At 38.1% G+C, this 17,893-nt stretch overlaps 1 long non-coding RNA gene across 2 annotated transcripts; it reads right to left on the reverse strand.

Annotated features, from left to right (window-relative positions):
* Window positions 1–4,338: 4,338 nt before the first annotated feature.
* On the reverse strand, window positions 4,339–6,167 carry LOC133733249 (uncharacterized). Of its 2 annotated transcripts, XR_009857590.1 has the most exons (4): window positions 5,944–6,167; window positions 5,791–5,815; window positions 5,670–5,720; window positions 4,339–4,842 (listed from the first exon to the last, which is right to left on the reverse strand). It is a non-coding gene; the product is annotated as an uncharacterized LOC133733249 (long non-coding RNA). The 2 variants fall into 2 exon arrangements; XR_009857589.1 differs by lacking the exon at window positions 4,339–4,842 and having other exon boundaries at window positions 5,526–5,720.
* Between the last annotated feature and the right edge of the window lie 11,726 nt (window positions 6,168–17,893).

The following is a 17,893-nucleotide window of genomic DNA, read 5'->3' on the forward strand; positions in this document are numbered from 1 at the left end:
AGAGTTAGTGGACACCTCATGTACCCTCCGTTGAGAGGAAAGCACCCCCTCATATTGCTGATAGTTTAGTGCACGATTAGTAAGTAGCTCCCTTGCATCAGCAGGTGTCTTATCCATAAAGGACCCTCCAGCAGCAGCATCTAACAGACCACGCTCATTAGCGGTGAGTCCTTCATAAAAATAGGTAAGGAGGGACCCCTCACTCATCCCATGGTTAGGGCATGATGCTACAAGGCTCTTAAACCTGTCCCAATAATTGCAGAAATTCTCCTCATGTCCTTGCGTGATTCCACTAATCTGCTTCCTCAAAACAGTGACCTTTGAGGCAGGAAAGTACTTCGTAAGGAACTCGCCCTTCATCCTATCCCAAGTGTTGATAGTCCCAGCAGGCAGCTCAAATAGCCAAGTCTTGGCCTTGTCCTCCAAAGTAAAGGGGAATGCCTTCATCTTCAAGATATTGATATCAGCTCCTTTAGGGCACATACTCCCACAGACAAACTCGAACTCCTTGAGATGCTTATTGGTGTCTTCACTACTCATCCCGTGAAACTTGGGTAGGTGATGCAGAAACCCACTCTTTAACTCAAAATCATCATTAAGCCCCTCTCCTGGTTCTGGATAGGCAATGCATACGGGCGCAGCACCCCCACCTGTAGGATTAGACAGTTGCCTAATAGTCTCAGCCATTGGTGCTCAACACGGGCGTGCTCTTCCTCTTCTTCCTCTTCTGTATTCACAACGTCCTCTTCAGTGACCTCCTCTTCCTCCTCTTCAAAGACTTGTTCTTCTCCTTCTTCAGAATGGTCAGGTTTGTTGATCTCCTCGGTTGATCTAGTTGAGGAGTTATAACCTGAATAGCTAGAGTCCTGAGAATCCCTCCTTTCTAGAAGAGGGCGGTCTGAAAAAGTGAGTTCTGCCCTTTGCTTAGCACGTTCCAATTTCTCAAAGAGCTCCTTAGTCTTATCAGAGACAGTGGACATTCATGGACCTTTAAGACCAAATCAAGTGTTAGTAACATATACAAGGTTCGAAATACAAACATTATGTCTTTCCTACTTTCTAAGTTACTTTTACATTTACATACTTAGGTACTGGAACAGAGGACCTCGTTTGTGCAATGGGACTATAGAACAGCTACCCTCGACAAGGTCATGTTTAATCCAATATACCTTAAGCATGTCACACAACATTTTTTATTTTTTTTTATCTTTTTTTTTTTTTAAGTTTAAGTTTGTTATAAACTTAGTTAATATCTCAATTGATTTCAAGTTGTAAGTCGAGCCCAATAGAAACCACTACTATTGGTGAGATACGATATAGGGATAGTCGCCTAGACATAAGTCTCTTTCCTTTGTTTCAGAAGGCCGGATGGCCAGATTAAGAGTTAAGTGAGAGGGAGAACTCATTTTGGTGATACTACGGAGGCTACTCCCTCATTGAGGTTTACGCCCCTATCGGCTACTCCCACATAGTGGTTTACGCTCATTCTATAGTATCTCTGAGATCCAATTGAACCCATCACCCAGGGTCCCAACCTAGACACCATCCGTATGCGCCCCTTACTCAGCTGGGAAATTAACTTATGTGTTAGACCGTTCTCCAAGTGCTAATAAAGGCCGCCCTCAACCTCAAGAGACCTTAGCAAGGTACTAATGAAGGGTTTAGGCCAATATTAAAAAAAGGGCCCTTGTCTACTCATACGATTTTACACACTGACAACAATTAAGTATTTAACTAAATTCATGACTACCTAAGTATATTAATCTAAGTGAAACACATACAATTTACAACATGCTTAAAAACTCATTCTACAATTTACAACATGCTTAAAAACTTCTACAAATTGTACAACAATTATAAAAGACATGTTTAATTTTGTAACACTCATAAAACTTAAACTAAATCACAATTATAGCTTGGCCAAACATAAATCGCAATTTGTCACCATTCCACAAGTGTAGTACAAAATTTTAGCATGCATTCTATATACAACAAAATCGATGACACTTTAAGCGCTGGAGATTTTAACAATCCCCGGCAACGGCGCCAAAAATTGATGCAGCTAAAATAGCCTCACAATTTAACCCTGCAAAATGTAGTTGTCAATATAGGATAAGCAGGGATCGTTCAGTCCGGGGATTGTAGGGTACACCTACACAAAAAGGTCAATTAACAAATAAAAGAATAAAATGGGGGTTTTGAGATTTCGTTCCTAATCTACTTAAAATAAAAACAAAACAAATAAAACTATATACAATGATCGACTTCCCTAACCTAGACCAATACCACTCAGAAATTACTAAGTGTAAAAACAAAAAATTCATTTCAACATGCTACAAAAATGTGCCCATCTTAAACGCTTAGATAAGAGCCCAAATGAAAAGCCTCAGCGGATCAATCCATTTATCTGATTCGTTCTAATGTAGGTTTGGATCGGAAAAGTCCTTACCAAGCCTAATACTACTAATTTTTGAAAACACTCAGCGTAATTCTCTTAACTAGTAGTATTATCTAACCCTCGAATCAACTCACACGTGCAAATTAACCATTACACATAGAATTTAACACGTAATTTCCAGAATCGTTTAATCATTAAAGCATGATTTTTACCACTTTTTAGAACTAATTGCTACTTGTTTAACTCAGCGCCTTAACAAATAACAATTACCCTTGGCAAATTAAGCAAGCACACAAGAATACTCAGCGTGATTCTAGCATGCAAACTTATGAACCTAACTCTGAAAATTACCTAAACACATAAAAGGGCACAAGATTGTAACATGCATCATAAAAGAATTCTCGAAATTAACTCAATAATAAATTGAAAATCTCAAAAATATTAATAAAAATATTCTGAAAATTTCATGTCTCCAATTACACAATTCGCAAATCCGAACACACAAAACCGAAACAAAAATTGTGAGTAGAGTCATAGTTACACTTTGAAGCTTTCCTCAGCGGCTTGGCAACAAGGTGATGAACTCGTCTCTGCTATGGTGGTGGAGCGTCCTTGACTCAGCGCCTAAGAACTTCGTAGATTGATGGATGGATGGTGGTCATGGTCTTGTAGGTGTTGGAGATTTGAGGAGTGAATTGGGCAGAGTCTTGGAATAGTTTTTGGCCAGGAAGTGATAGGCCGGGAAGTGATGGAAATTCTGTTCTGGACGTTGCCTATTTATAGGGGAGCATTGATTGGCTTTTGTCGATCATACCCTTCATCATTGGACGGATGGGATTGCATCATAATTCCTTTAATTTTCCAACTGAAAACGTCTCTTTTATGGCCTTAATTCCTCTCATTATGGGGTCTTTTAACAGCTGAAACGTCTTTCTCCTTTATTTCCCTTCTTCATTGCTTGGTCAAACGTCTTAAATTTCCTACAAAAAGGTGGAGAATATCAGATTTTTTTAAGAGAAAATAAACGGAATTAATGTAAAGACCGCAAAAACGTCGACGGTAAGGAATCCTGATCCCGTTAGGATTTTTTTCATAAATTTCGCATTTTGCGCCTATTTTACGCCAAACACTGTACAAGACTCTTAAACTAACTCGATGACTCAAAACACGAAACTTAAGGGAGAAACAAGTCTAAAATGGGGCATATACTCAATAATATCGTCGCACTTTATGCTCCTATCAATAATCGATCGTACGTATGCCTGCTTTTTGTTTTTTGCAGGTTAACGAGTCCCTTCTTGCTTACGGAGTTCGGGAACTTGTAGGGGCTCCGTACCGCCCGGTTACTTATGCTTGATGACTTCATGATTTGAACTCCCCAACCAAGAAGCTCCTCTTACTTGGGGACTTCGGGGACTTGTACATACCTCCAATAATATGGAGTATTTACTACGTCACCAAGCATAAGTAACACCCACTTTGGGACATCCACAAGACATGGCAAGGCCCAACCGAGACATACATCGTGTAGCCCTATGTTCAGGCTACGCGGCGGTATCCGGAAGTCGCAAATCCGCCACCGGGAAGCCACCTTCCCGCCCTTGCCAACATGCCTCCATAATATAGCTTTTTACATGTTAAATAGACTAGAATAGTAACTTTGCTTGTCCCACATCGAAGAACAAGTAAAAGAGAAGCATTCCTTCATCTATAAAAGGAATGCCTCCTCCCACAACTCAACACATCCCATTACATCTCATGTAATCCCTTTCGGCCGCAAGGCCCGAACACATTAGTTAAACATTCAAGTGGACGTAGTTTCCCGCTAAGGCGGGAAATGAACCACTATACTTCTTGTGTCGTTCTCTCTCTCTCTCTCTCTCTCTCTCTCTCTCTCTAAAGCTAACTAGAGACCCCTCGGTCACTAACGTTAACAGTGACCGATCTGGTTCGTCCTGAGTAAGAGAACCAGCCAACTACTCTGTAGTCCTTGTGACTACAAGTAGCGAAAGTGTCCATTTCCTGGCTCTGAGTCTCCTATGACTGGTTCACTGTCTGTACTTACCTTTCCCCGACAAACATAGGAGCACAGCCCCCTCCGGAGGTTCACGGTTATCGACACCGTGGGATCCCTAGGAATCAACGCGTCTAGGTCCCATTCACTTTCAGGTCACAAACATACAAAGGGTACAGTATCTCAACATGCAAGTCTAGCCTCGGTTTTCGCAATCAACAATTATCAGTTCTGAAAACACATGTATCACGAGGCATCGACTAATGAACAACCAAAAACATACTTGCAGGCAACATAATATTATACTAGAGCATTCCACATATAACGAAAAGCCTCTAACAAGGAAGGGACAGCTCACCCTACCTGGAAAATGTTGGCGTACTCCACACTCTGATGCTTTCCGCTTAAGCTTCCTTAACGATCGTGTTTCCTAAACCATTACTTAGTTGGTAAGTAATTATCCAGGTAGACATCATGATCAACTTTAAAGTAATCGCGCATACTAATCCTTTTTATTTCAATGAGACCATTAATTATTTCTTTCAACCTTTACCAATTTGGGAAACTAATTTCTTTCTTAAAAAGGAAAACGTCCTTATCGCTCCGCTAAACTTTCGCCAATCCGAGCGACCAAAGTTGAGTCGATCCTTATGTTTTACGAGGTCGGTCAACCCTGGTCAACTCTCGGAGTTGACTTTTGACATTTGACTTTGACTTCTGACTTTTGACCAAGTAATCCTTTATTTACCATTATTTATTATTTATTAAAAATAAATAAGTAAATAATTATAAATAAAGTTTTACTTTTACTTTTATCCAATTACTTCTCATTTTTCACCTTTTCACTTTTACCATGACTTTTACCTCCACACTTTCACTTTTACCTTTTACCTCCTTTTTACCGAATTTACCTTTACTTTCACCTTCTTCACTTTTTTACCACTTTACCAAGGTAAAAACTCATTTAATCCAATTTTTACCATTTTCTTTATTTTCCCTTTTCTTCCAAGAACAAATCCATTTCTTTTCTTCTTCCTTTTCTTTTTCCTTTGGCCAAAACTACACAACTATAATTACCAAATCTTCAACAACAAAATTTCAACACTAAGAAAATTATGCTAATAAAATCCTACTAATTTATCCATCCTCAAATCTCTAATTTCACAATTTTTCCAACAACAACAATAGCTCAACATAAACCAAATCAATCAAATAAATTCCAAAAATTCTAGGGTTTGTCCAAAACCCATTCCTTACCCTTTCTCCTTCAAAAACCACGTCATATACCTTCTCCTTGGCCTTCTTCACCTACAAATCCGTCCATAATCAACATCTCAACCAAAAACTCGAAAACAAGGTTGCATGGATAGATCCTTACCAAAAATCCTTGCCAAACCCATAGCCTAGCTTGATGGTTCAAGGAGAAATCGGGTTCATGTAAACAAAATCACAAACCCAAATTAAAATCTCGGATTTAGGAAGAAATAGGTATAGATCGAAGGATTAGAGGCTAGATTAGGATGGAAAATACCTTGATTTGAGCTTGGAAAGAAGAAATCACAAAAGCCCCAATTTTAGCTTCGGGTTCTAGGGTTTTTGGGGGATTAAATGGCTAAATTTCTTGATTTTGGTTGGAGAAATGGAAAGAGGGAAGGAAGAGAAGAAAATCTGGAAATTTTGGTTGAAATCCGGATTCCGGCGACGGCGGCGGCCGGCGGCGGCGGCGGCGGCGATTTCCGGCGAGGATGAGGAGAGAGAAGCTGAAGTGAAAATGAGGTGGGTTGAGGCTAGGGTTTGGAGAATGTGTTCCTTAAATACCTCTCCCAAATTTTAATTGTGAAAAGTCGAATCTGCCCCTCCTTTTGGGCCAATGGGCATGGGCTGCTCCTATTTCATTTTCCTTTTAATTTTCTCAAGCCCACTCCGAAAATTACCTCTTCAAACACCCTTATTTCTCCTATACTTCATCGAATCCTTTCGGGAAAAATTTTCCGAGCTTATCCTAAGCCTTGATACTTTAAAAATACTTTTCTAGACCCAAATTGGATTTTCTCTAAATTTCTTAATCCTTTTTAATGGCCTCAAAGTCTTAACCTAAGCGCGAATACTTGTGTACCATACGAATACGTGGTTTCAAACATTATACGACAAATTAAAATAAACAAGAAAAAGTACGGGGGTCTACACTCTACCCCCCTTAAAGAAATTTCGTCCTCGAAATTTGTACCTGATTAGCTGAAAAGGTGGGGGTGCTTCTCACGCATTTCTGTCTCAAGTTCCCATGTAACCTCCTCTTTTCCTTGGTGTGTCCATTGAACTTTCACCAATGGAACCTCGCGGTTCCGTAGCTGCCTGGTACTTCGTGCTAAAATCCGTATAGGCTCCGTCCTGTAGGTGGCATCACTTTGCAGTGGCAAGTTTCTCCAAGTAATGACTTGCTGGGTCTCCGGCGGGCTTTTCTTAAGTTGAGACACGTGAAACACATTGTGGATATGCTCTAGTTCTTGTGGCAAATCTACCCGATAAGCCATGTTGCCAATTCTTTGGACTATAGGAAAAGGTCCAATGTATCGGGGTGCTAACTTTCCTTTGACCCCGAACCGACTGATTCCTTTTTGAGGTTTCACCTTGATATAAACAAAGTCTCCTACCCCAAACTCTAGGGGTCTCCTACGCATGTCTGCATATGATTTCTGCCTGCTCTGGGCTACTCTCAGTTTCTCTTTAACCACTTGAATCTTTTCAGTGGTTTCCTGAACTAAGTCAGGTCCTAGTAATGCCCGTTCTTGAGCATCAGCCCAACACGTAGGCGATCTGCATGGCCGTCCGTAAAGTGCTTCGAACGGTGCCATGCCTATGCTACGGTGATAACTGTTGTTATACGTAAACTCCGCGAGTGGCAAACAGTCATACCACTTCTCTCCGAAGTCCAATACGCAAGCTCGTAGCATGTCCTCCAAAGTCTTGATGGTGTGTTCAGATTGTCCGTCGGTCTGAGGGTGGTATGCCGAACTCAGAATTATCTGTGTTCCAAGCTCTTCTTGAAGCTTCTTCCACAACCTCGATGTGAACCTAGGATCTCTGTCAGAGACGATAGTCTTCGGCACTCCGTGTAACTTGATGATGGTGTCGATGTATAGTCCCGCAAAATACTTTACAGGTGAGTCCATCTTCACTGGTATGAAGTGGGCGGACTTGGTTAGTCGGTCGACTACTACCCACACTCCATCGTGTCCTCGTGAAGAGTGTGGTAATCCGGTGACGAAGTCCATGGTGATGTCTTCCCATTTCCACACTGATAGGAGCATTTTAATGCGACGTTTTAACTGCATTTCCTTACATTTCTTGCGTCATTTCCTTAGTAAAACTCTGTTTAGGAAAGTTTCCATTCTTTGATTGGGAAAGTTCCTATTTGTAGAAAGTTTCCATTTTTCTTAGTTTCTATTTTCCATTTTTAGAAAGTTTCTATTCTTGTAGTTTTCATTTCTCATTTCTGGCAAGTTTCTATTTTTCATTTTTAGTAACTTTCTATTTTTCATTTTTGGTAAGTTTCTATTTTTCAAATTAGGAAAGTTTCTATTTCTCATACTAGTTTCTATTTTTCATTTTTAGTAACTTTCTATTTTTCATTTTTGGTAAGTTTCTATTTTTCAAATTAGGAAAGTTTCTATTTCTCATACTAGTTTCTATTTTCAGGACCTCCGAGCTAAAAAGTGGAAATGAACGCACGAATGGAAAGAGGAGCTTGCGAACATCAAGACGAACAAATATGAGAGAAAACGGCCCACACATTTGAGCAGAAATGAAGAAACAAGCTTTCCTAGTGCAACCAGGAAACCCTGCGAAATGGAGGGGAGCTTACCAATGAAGTTTCCAACGCAACTATGAAAAGAAATGAAAGAAATGAAGTGTTTTGCGTTGGAAAATAAGAAGGCTTGAAGATGAAGCAACGAAGCCCAAGAACTCTCAAGAATGAAGTGGATTTTCGGCAAAATGGTTCATGGCCCATCAAGGCCCAAGGGATTAGGGTTTATGACGCATGGAATAAACCCTAGGGGAGTTTTGCCGTCCAAAATGAAGAGAGAAACAAGGAAGTGGCGTCCAAAAATCAGAAATTAAAAGGAGATTTTCTAGGGAGATTTTCTAGGGCTATTTTTATGGAAATACATCAAGAGATAAACCCTAGAATATCTTTTGCCGTCCAAGCCAAGAGGAAAAGAAGGAATGAGCCGTGAATTAAAGAAGAAACCCTAGAGGATGACGCCAAGAGAGATTCTAGGGGAGAGTTTTAAGGAAAGCCAAAGTGTGGAGACCAAGAAACGGCCAAAAAGGAGTCTAGGTTCGTTTGATAGGAGCATTTTAATGCGACGTTTTACTTGTTTTTCCCTACATTTTCTGCGCCATTTCCTTGAAAAATCCCTGTTTGGGAAAGTTTCCATTCTTTGATTGGGAAAGTTCCTATTTGTGCAAAGTTTCTATTTTTGTAGTTTTCATTTCTCATTTCTGGCAAGTTTCCATTTTCAGTTTAGGAAAGTTTCTATTTTTCATTTTTAGTAACTTTCTATTTTTCATTTTTAGTAAGTTTCTATTTTTCAAATTAGGTAAGTTTCTATTTCTCATACTAGTTTCTATTTTCAGGACCTCCGAGCTAAAAAGTGGAAATGAACGCACGAATGGAAAGAGGAGCCTGCGAACATCAAGACAAACGAATATGAGAGAAAACGGCCCACACATTTGAGCAGAAATGAAGAAACAAGCTTTCCTAGTGCAACCAGGAAACCCTGCGAAATGGAGGAGAGCTTACCAATGAAGTTTCCAACGCAACTATGAAAAGAAATGAAAGAAATGAAGTGTTTTGCGTTGGAAAATAAGAAGGCTTGAAGATGAAGCAACAAAGCCCAAGAACACTTTGGATTTTCGGCAAAATGGATCAAGGCCCATCAAGGCCCAAGCTAGGGTTTGTGACGCATGGAAGAAACCCTAGAAAGGTTTGCCGTCCAAAGCATTGAGAGAAACAAGGAATTGCCGTGAAAAATCAGAAAATAATAAGAAGATTTCGTGGAGATTTTATTGGGAGACTTTTAAGGGAAGAGAATATGTGTTGAACACAAAGAGCTCTCAAAAGAAGTCTAGATACATTCCTATATTCTCTAAAGGAGTTGTTGCCGAAATACAAGAGATAAAATCAGATTATTGTCATGGTATTTCGGCAAGAAAATCAAGGGAAATATTCTAGGAAATTATGTGATTGGTTGAGACACATCATAGGGCTTACTTGGCAAGATTTCATTGGAGGGAATTATGTGGAGTTAACAAGTCTTTGCCGTGAGTTTTTCTAGGGTTTTACACGGCCTTGGAGACCAAGTTGCCGTTCCCTATATAGTCTCCCCTCTTCTCAACGTCAAGGGGGCCTCTCCCATACGTTTTACAACTCAGAAAAATCAGAAAATCCCTCTAGCATAGCCGTGAGTTCTTCCATCCTCTAGAGCAAGCCACGAGTTCAAGCAAGGCCAAGGGAGAAGAAGAATTGCCGTGAGCATCATCATCCACCATCCACCATTGAAGACTTGCTTTCAAGCTTCAAGAGACCACAACGTTTATCATCCATCTTCATCATCATCCACGGTGTAATCCGATTCTCCTTTGTAACCTTTGCTTTGTATTTCGTTGGTTTTGTTCTAGTTGACATATGTGTTTGAATGATTATTAAATTCTGGAATTTTTTTATGATTAATTGAGCATTTTCAGATTCATAATATTGTTCTTCGAAAGTTGCTTATGTGAGTTTGGTTAATTAAATTTGCGTTATAGATATCTTTTGTATTTTAATCTTATGTGGTTGCAAACACTTAGGGTTTTGATATGAATGTTGCTAGGTTTAAGAACATAAAATCGACTTTTCATTTTGTGTAAACTTGAATCAAAGTAGTAAAGGTTTTGTACAAAGATCGAATTTAATTAACGAGGATTGCAATTAGGTGGACTTTTCCATACTAAGTTGTACACTTGAGTTGATAGCCTTTCTAGGTGTTTATTGCGTTGAACATGTCATGCTTGACTAGCTTTCTAGGGCTTGAATGCATGTTTGATAGGATTAGTCTTTGTACTTTCACTTAGATTAATTAGCATTGAAAAGTAAAATATGGGAAATTGTTTGCTTTTAACGTTTCACATGATCAACTCCTTTCTCATGACTTAGATGAACAATATTAGGGTTTGAATCGATTTTAATCATATGTTTCGGTTTTTGATCTTTGTTCTCTCATCCCATTTGTATTTTTATGTTTTTGCATTTTAATTGTTTTGTTAACTTAGTTTTATTTTCGAAAAAACCAAAAACAAGATCCCCCCTTTTCGTGTAAAATGTTTATATTTGTGAATACTATACTTTGTTTTAATTTTAATTGTTTAATTGTTTGACAATGACAGGTGTACCCTCAATCCCCGGAATAGAACGATCCCTATTTGCTTATACTACTAACGATATTTTCAGGGTTAAATTATGCGCTTGCTTTTAGCGTATCATCGTTCCCTATATTCTCTAAGGAAGTTTGGCCGAAATTGAACTACAAAATCAGAATATATCTTTATATATTTCGGCCAAAATATTAGGGAATTAAAATGGAGTTTTGTGATTGGTTGAACCATGTCATAGGGCTTATTTGGCAAGCTATTATTGGAGGAAATTATGTGGCATTTTCAGATTAATTCCATGGGATATTAAGAGGTTTACACGGCTTGGAGAGCAAGGAGGCGTCTCCTATATATACTCCCCTCTTCTCAACGTTAGAGGTCCTCTTCTTTGCGTTTGATACTTGAGAAAAAAATTCAGAAAAGTCTCTAGCCTAGCCGTGCTTCTCTCCATCCTCTAGGGCAACCACGAAGTGCAAGCAAGGCCAAGGAAGAAGAAGATAAGCCGTGAACACCATCCATCCTCCACCTTGAAGATTGCTTTCGAAATTCAAGAGACCACATCATCACTTCATTCATCTCACCTTCATCACGGTGTAATCCGATTCTCCTTGTAACTTTGTTTGTATTTTCGTTGGTTTTGCCTTAGTTGACACATATGTTTGAACAAGTTTTGGTTTCTGAAATTTTATGATTAATTGTTAATTTTCAGATTCATATATTGCGATTTATGGTTGCTTTTGTGTGAGTGTTTGATTAAATTTGCATGATAGAAATCTTTTGTATGATAATCTTGAATGGTTCGAAACATTTAGGGTTTTTATGTGAATGTTGCTACGAATTTAAGAACATGAATCAACTTTTTGGTTTTGTGTTCTTGAATCAATAAGTAGTAAAGGTTTTGTACAAAAACCGAATTTAATCAAAGAAGATTGCAATTAGGTGGACTTTTTCATACTAAGTTGCACATTTGAGTTGATAGCCTTTCTAGGTGCGTATTGCGTTAACCATGTATGATTGACTAGCTTTCTAGGGCTTGAATGCATGTTTGATAGGATTAGTCTATGTGCTTTCACTTAGATTAATTAGCATTGAAAGTAAAATATGGGAATTCGTTTGCTTTTAACGTTTCACATGATCAACTCCTCTTGCATGACTATGATGAACAATGATGAACTTGAATTAATTTTAATCATATGTTTCGATTTTGATCTTTGTTCTTGCATTCCATTTGTATTTTTGTGTTTTTGCATTTTAATTATTTTGTTAACTTAATTTTATTTTCAGAAAAACCAAAATCAAAAATACCCCCCTTTTCGTAAATAATGTGCATATGTGTGAATATTATACTTTGTTTTAATTTTAATTATTTAATTGTTTGACAATGACAGGTGTACCCTCAATCCCCGGAATAGAACGATCCCTATTTACTTTATACTACTAATGACATTTCAGGGTTAAATTATGTGCTTGCTTTAAGCGTATCAATTTTTGGCGCCGTTGCCGGGGAAAATATCATAACTGTTGAAATATTTGATGTCTGGGGTATAGATTTCATGGGACCTTTCCCTTCATCTTTTGGGTTTCTATATATCTTACTTGCAGTGGACTATGTTTCCAAATGGGTGGAAGCAAGGGCCACTCGAACTAATGACTCTAAGGTTGTTGCAGATTTTATCAAGTCTAACATCTTTAGCAGGTTTGGAATGCCTAGAGTTCTCATTAGTGATGGTGGATCCCACTTTTGCAATCGGACGATTGAGGCCTTGTTGAAGAAATATGATGTTACACATAAGGTTTCTACACCTTATCACCCCCAAACTAGTGGGCAGGCTGAAGTCTCAAATCGTCAGATCAAGGGGATATTGGAAAAGACTGTGAACCCCAACAGGAAGGATTGGTCCCTACGCTTGGAGGATGCTTTGTGGGCCTACAGAACTGCATACAAGACTCCCATAGGTATGTCCCCATATCGAATTGTCTATGGCAAACCTTGTCATTTACCTGTGGAGTTAGAGCACAAAGCTTGGTGGGCTGTGAAGCAGTTCAACATGGATCTTGATGACGCTGGGCTTCATAGGAAGTTGCAGTTGCAATAGTTAGATGAGATTAGGAATGATGCTTTCGAAAGTGCTAACATTTATAAAGAAAAGACTAAGGCATTCCATGATAAAATGATTCGAAGGAAGACTTTTGTTGTAGGTCAAAAAGTTCTTCTCTTCCATTCTCGTCTCAAACTTTTCCCAGGTAAACTTCGTTCTCGTTGGATTGGACCTTTTGTTATCACTAATGTGTTTTCTCATGGAGCTGTGCAGATAAAGAGTGGGCAAACAGGTAACGAGTTCAAAGTGAATGGCCATCGCTTGAAGCCTTACTATGAGGCGTTTGTGGAACACGAAGTGGAGGAAGTACCCCTCCAAAACGTTCCACCTCTTGAGGATTAAATGGCGGTACAAGTCTAGGCTGAAAGACTATAAACATTAAGCGCTGCTTGGGAGGCAACCCAATTCAGAAGTAGCTGTGGAGGAGCCTTCAACGCAGATTTGCTCTTTTTCCTCCCTACTTCTTTATTTTATGCCTTTTGTTTTTCTTTGAACTTTATTTTCGTATATTTCATCCCTATATGCTTAAGTGTTTCATTGCATGCTTATGATTGATTACATTGAGGACAATGCAATATTTAAGTGTGGGGGAAGGGATTTACAGTTTTGTTTTGAGTCATATATATTGGAAAATACAAAAAAATCGAAAAATGTCATAAAAATAAAAATTTTGTTGCTTTTGTTTTTGTTTTCGAGTCTTAGGATGCCCTTTCAACTGTCTAGGATGATTCTACATCTCTAAAATCATGACTAAAAGAGGATCACGAAATTGAGATAACTTAAAATGGTATTCTTTGGTTAATTGAGATATATGAAAAATATGTGCCTTGTAGTGGATATGGATTTCGAAACTTTGGTACAGAATATGAGCATGTTAAGATGAGTTTTGATTCATATAAACCCATGTGAGATAATTGAACCATGTTCCTTTTTCTTGAAGTGAAATGAAAAATATATTCTTAATTTCTTGGCGATGTTTTGATGATCTCATTATTCTTTCATCTTGATTGACTACTTGCCATAGATTAAGTTTGATGGACTAGAGAATGCTAGAATTCGCTCTTGTGCTTGTTGAGACGTGATATCAATATATGGCCCTGATTCTGGAAAGGATAGAGGCACCCTAGGAATTACCACCATTGCCAAATGAACCTGTGTCCCTAATTGTGTCCGTCGTGGGACTCCCCTAGATAAACCCCTTTGAGCCTACGTTAAGCCTTTTCTTTGATCACCCTTAAAAGTCTTTAACCTAAGCCTTAGTATAGCTATAACCCTACCCTTTGTCCTAAGGACTTAGTGGAGCTAAATTGAGACTTTATTTGAAGATTTTTGGCGTTAACAATGAAGGATAAGAAGAGGTGAAAGTTCAAGTGTGGGGGAATCTTGTCCATATAGAAAAAATATGTGAAAGCCGTGAAAAATGAAAAAGAAAAAAAGAAAAAGAAAAATGTGTACGGCTAAAAAAGAAAGAAAAGAAAGAAATATCTATGGATTTTAGTCCCCCATACTTAGTGATTTCGGAGTTTACTTTAAATTGAAGGCCCACTACAGAAAAATTTGGCCTTTGTCCATTTCACTAGAGTTCAAGGGAAGTTTACAATGAAGATTGGGCCCAACATGAAGACATTAGGCCCCTTTATAACACCCCCATGGGATTGTGACGTTTTTGGCATACTTGGTGGATTTCGAGAAGTCTCTCTACACCAACAGGAGCTCTACTAGGTTTTTAGGACACTTTGTTAATTTCCTTACCCTTCGTTTCTTTAAACCTTGAGCCATGGCCCCATTACAAACCTTGAGAAGACCTTCTTGATCCTTAAGATGGGACAGCCTTTGATGTGGAGATGAGTTACAAGAGTTGAACCTATGGCTTGGGTCCATCTGTGCAAGTAGTTGATATCCTTCATGAGATCTTTAAAGAAAATTATACTTGTGCTTTCGTTTCTTGCATTATGTGATATACTTGCTATCTTTCACATATACTTGAGTGTATAAGCTTTTAAGCATTGCCATGATCTGAGAGAAGAAAGAGTGAATATACCTTGTGAGGAATTGAATCAAACTTGTTTGAAGCATGCTTAACAGAAACCATCACCATTGTTCCAACCAAGTCCTACTTGTGTATATGTGAATTATGTGTTTTAATTAACTCTCGAATGCCTAAACATTGATTCTTGGTAAAGTGCTAATCTTGGTGTTGTGAAAGTAAGAGATTGCTGAGACAAATAGTTGAAGGGCAATAGAGTCTTTGTTTGTTTGAGTCTTTAATTTTCGTTGAGTCTTAGTGTATGTCTTAATGTGATTTTGCTAAGGGACTAGCAAAAGCTAAGTGTGGGGGAATTTGATAGGAGCATTTTAATGCGACGTTTTAACTGCATTTCCTTACATTTCTTGCGTCATTTCCTTAGTAAAACTCTGTTTAGGAAAGTTTCCATTCTTTGATTGGGAAAGTTCCTATTTGTAGAAAGTTTCCATTTTTCTTAGTTTCTATTTTCCATTTTTAGAAAGTTTCTATTCTTGTAGTTTTCATTTCTCATTTCTGGCAAGTTTCTATTTTTCATTTTTAGTAACTTTCTATTTTTCATTTTTGGTAAGTTTCTATTTTTCAAATTAGGAAAGTTTCTATTTCTCATACTAGTTTCTATTTTCAGGACCTCCGAGCTAAAAAGTGGAAATGAACGCACGAATGGAAAGAGGAGCTTGCGAACATCAAGACGAACAAATATGAGAGAAAACGGCCCACACATTTGAGCAGAAATGAAGAAACAAGCTTTCCTAGTGCAACCAGGAAACCCTGCGAAATGGAGGGGAGCTTACCAATGAAGTTTCCAACGCAACTATGAAAAGAAATGAAAGAAATGAAGTGTTTTGCGTTGGAAAATAAGAAGGCTTGAAGATGAAGCAACGAAGCCCAAGAACTCTCAAGAATGAAGTGGATTTTCGGCAAAATGGTTCATGGCCCATTTGGCCCAAGGGATTAGGGTTTATGACGCATGGAATAAACCCTAGGGGAGTTTTGCCGTCCAAAATGAAGAGAGAAACAAGGAAGTGGCGTCCAAAAATCAGAAATTAAAAGGAGATTTTCTAGGGAGATTTTCTAGGGCTATTTTTATGGAAATACATCAAGAGATAAACCCTAGAATATCTTTTGCCGTCCAAGCCAAGAGGAAAAGAAGGAATGAGCCGTGAATTAAAGAAGAAACCCTAGAGGATGACGCCAAGAGAGATTCTAGGGGAGAGTTTTAAGGAAAGCCAAAGTGTGGAGACCAAGAAACGGCCAAAAAGGAGTCTAGGTTCGTTCCCTATATTCTCTAAGGAAGTTTGGCCGAAATTGAACTACAAAATCAGAATATATCTTTATATATTTCGGCCAAAATATTAGGGAATTAAAATGGAGTTTTGTGATTGGTTGAACCATGTCATAGGGCTTATTTGGCAAGCTATTATTGGAGGAAATTATGTGGCATTTTCAGATTAATTCCATGGGATATTAAGAGGTTTACACGGCTTGGAGAGCAAGGAGGCGTCTCCTATATATACTCCCCTCTTCTCAACGTTAGAGGTCCTCTTCTTTGCGTTTGATACTTGAGAAAAAAATTCAGAAAAGTCTCTAGCCTAGCCGTGCTTCTCTCCATCCTCTAGGGCAACCACGAAGTGCAAGCAAGGCCAAGGAAGAAGAAGATAAGCCGTGAACACCATCCATCCTCCACCTTGAAGATTGCTTTCGAAATTCAAGAGACCACATCATCACTTCATTCATCTCACCTTCATCACGGTGTAATCCGATTCTCCTTGTAACTTTGTTTGTATTTTCGTTGGTTTTGCCTTAGTTGACACATATGTTTGAACAAGTTTTGGTTTCTGAAATTTTATGATTAATTGTTAATTTTCAGATTCATATATTGCGATTTATGGTTGCTTTTGTGTGAGTGTTTGATTAAATTTGCATGATAGAAATCTTTTGTATGATAATCTTGAATGGTTCGAAACATTTAGGGTTTTTATGTGAATGTTGCTACGAATTTAAGAACATGAATCAACTTTTTGGTTTTGTGTTCTTGAATCAATAAGTAGTAAAGGTTTTGTACAAAAACCGAATTTAATCAAAGAAGATTGCAATTAGGTGGACTTTTTCATACTAAGTTGCACATTTGAGTTGATAGCCTTTCTAGGTGCGTATTGCGTTAACCATGTATGATTGACTAGCTTTCTAGGGCTTGAATGCATGTTTGATAGGATTAGTCTATGTGCTTTCACTTAGATTAATTAGCATTGAAAGTAAAATATGGGAATTCGTTTGCTTTTAACGTTTCACATGATCAACTCCTCTTGCATGACTATGATGAACAATGATGAACTTGAATTAATTTTAATCATATGTTTCGATTTTGATCTTTGTTCTTGCATTCCATTTGTATTTTTGTGTTTTTGCATTTTAATTATTTTGTTAACTTAATTTTATTTTCAGAAAAACCAAAATCAAAAATACCCCCCTTTTCGTAAATAATGTGCATATGTGTGAATATTATACTTTGTTTTAATTTTAATTATTTAATTGTTTGACAATGACAGGTGTACCCTCAATCCCCGGAATAGAACGATCCCTATTTACTTTATACTACTAATGACATTTCAGGGTTAAATTATGCGCTTGCTTTAAGCGTATCAATTTTAAGCGTATCAACCTTGGCCTTATCGACCTCTATTCCCCTAGCAGAGACAATATGTCCTAAAACTATGCCTTGTTTAACCATAAAATGGCATTTTTCCCAATTAAGTACAAGGTTAGTTTCCATGCAACGTTTTAGAATTATTTCCAGATTATTAAGACAATCATCAAAATTCTTTCCAAAAACTGAAAAGTCATCCATGAATACCTCTATGATTTTCTCAATATAATCTGAAAAAATACTTACCATACACCTTTGAAAGGTACCTGGGGCGTTGCAAAGTCCAAAGGGCATACGT

The sequence above is a fragment of the Rosa rugosa genome, chromosome 2 (assembly GCF_958449725.1).
Source record: "Rosa rugosa chromosome 2, drRosRugo1.1, whole genome shotgun sequence".
In the NCBI taxonomy this organism is placed as follows: Eukaryota; Viridiplantae; Streptophyta; class Magnoliopsida; order Rosales; family Rosaceae; genus Rosa; species Rosa rugosa.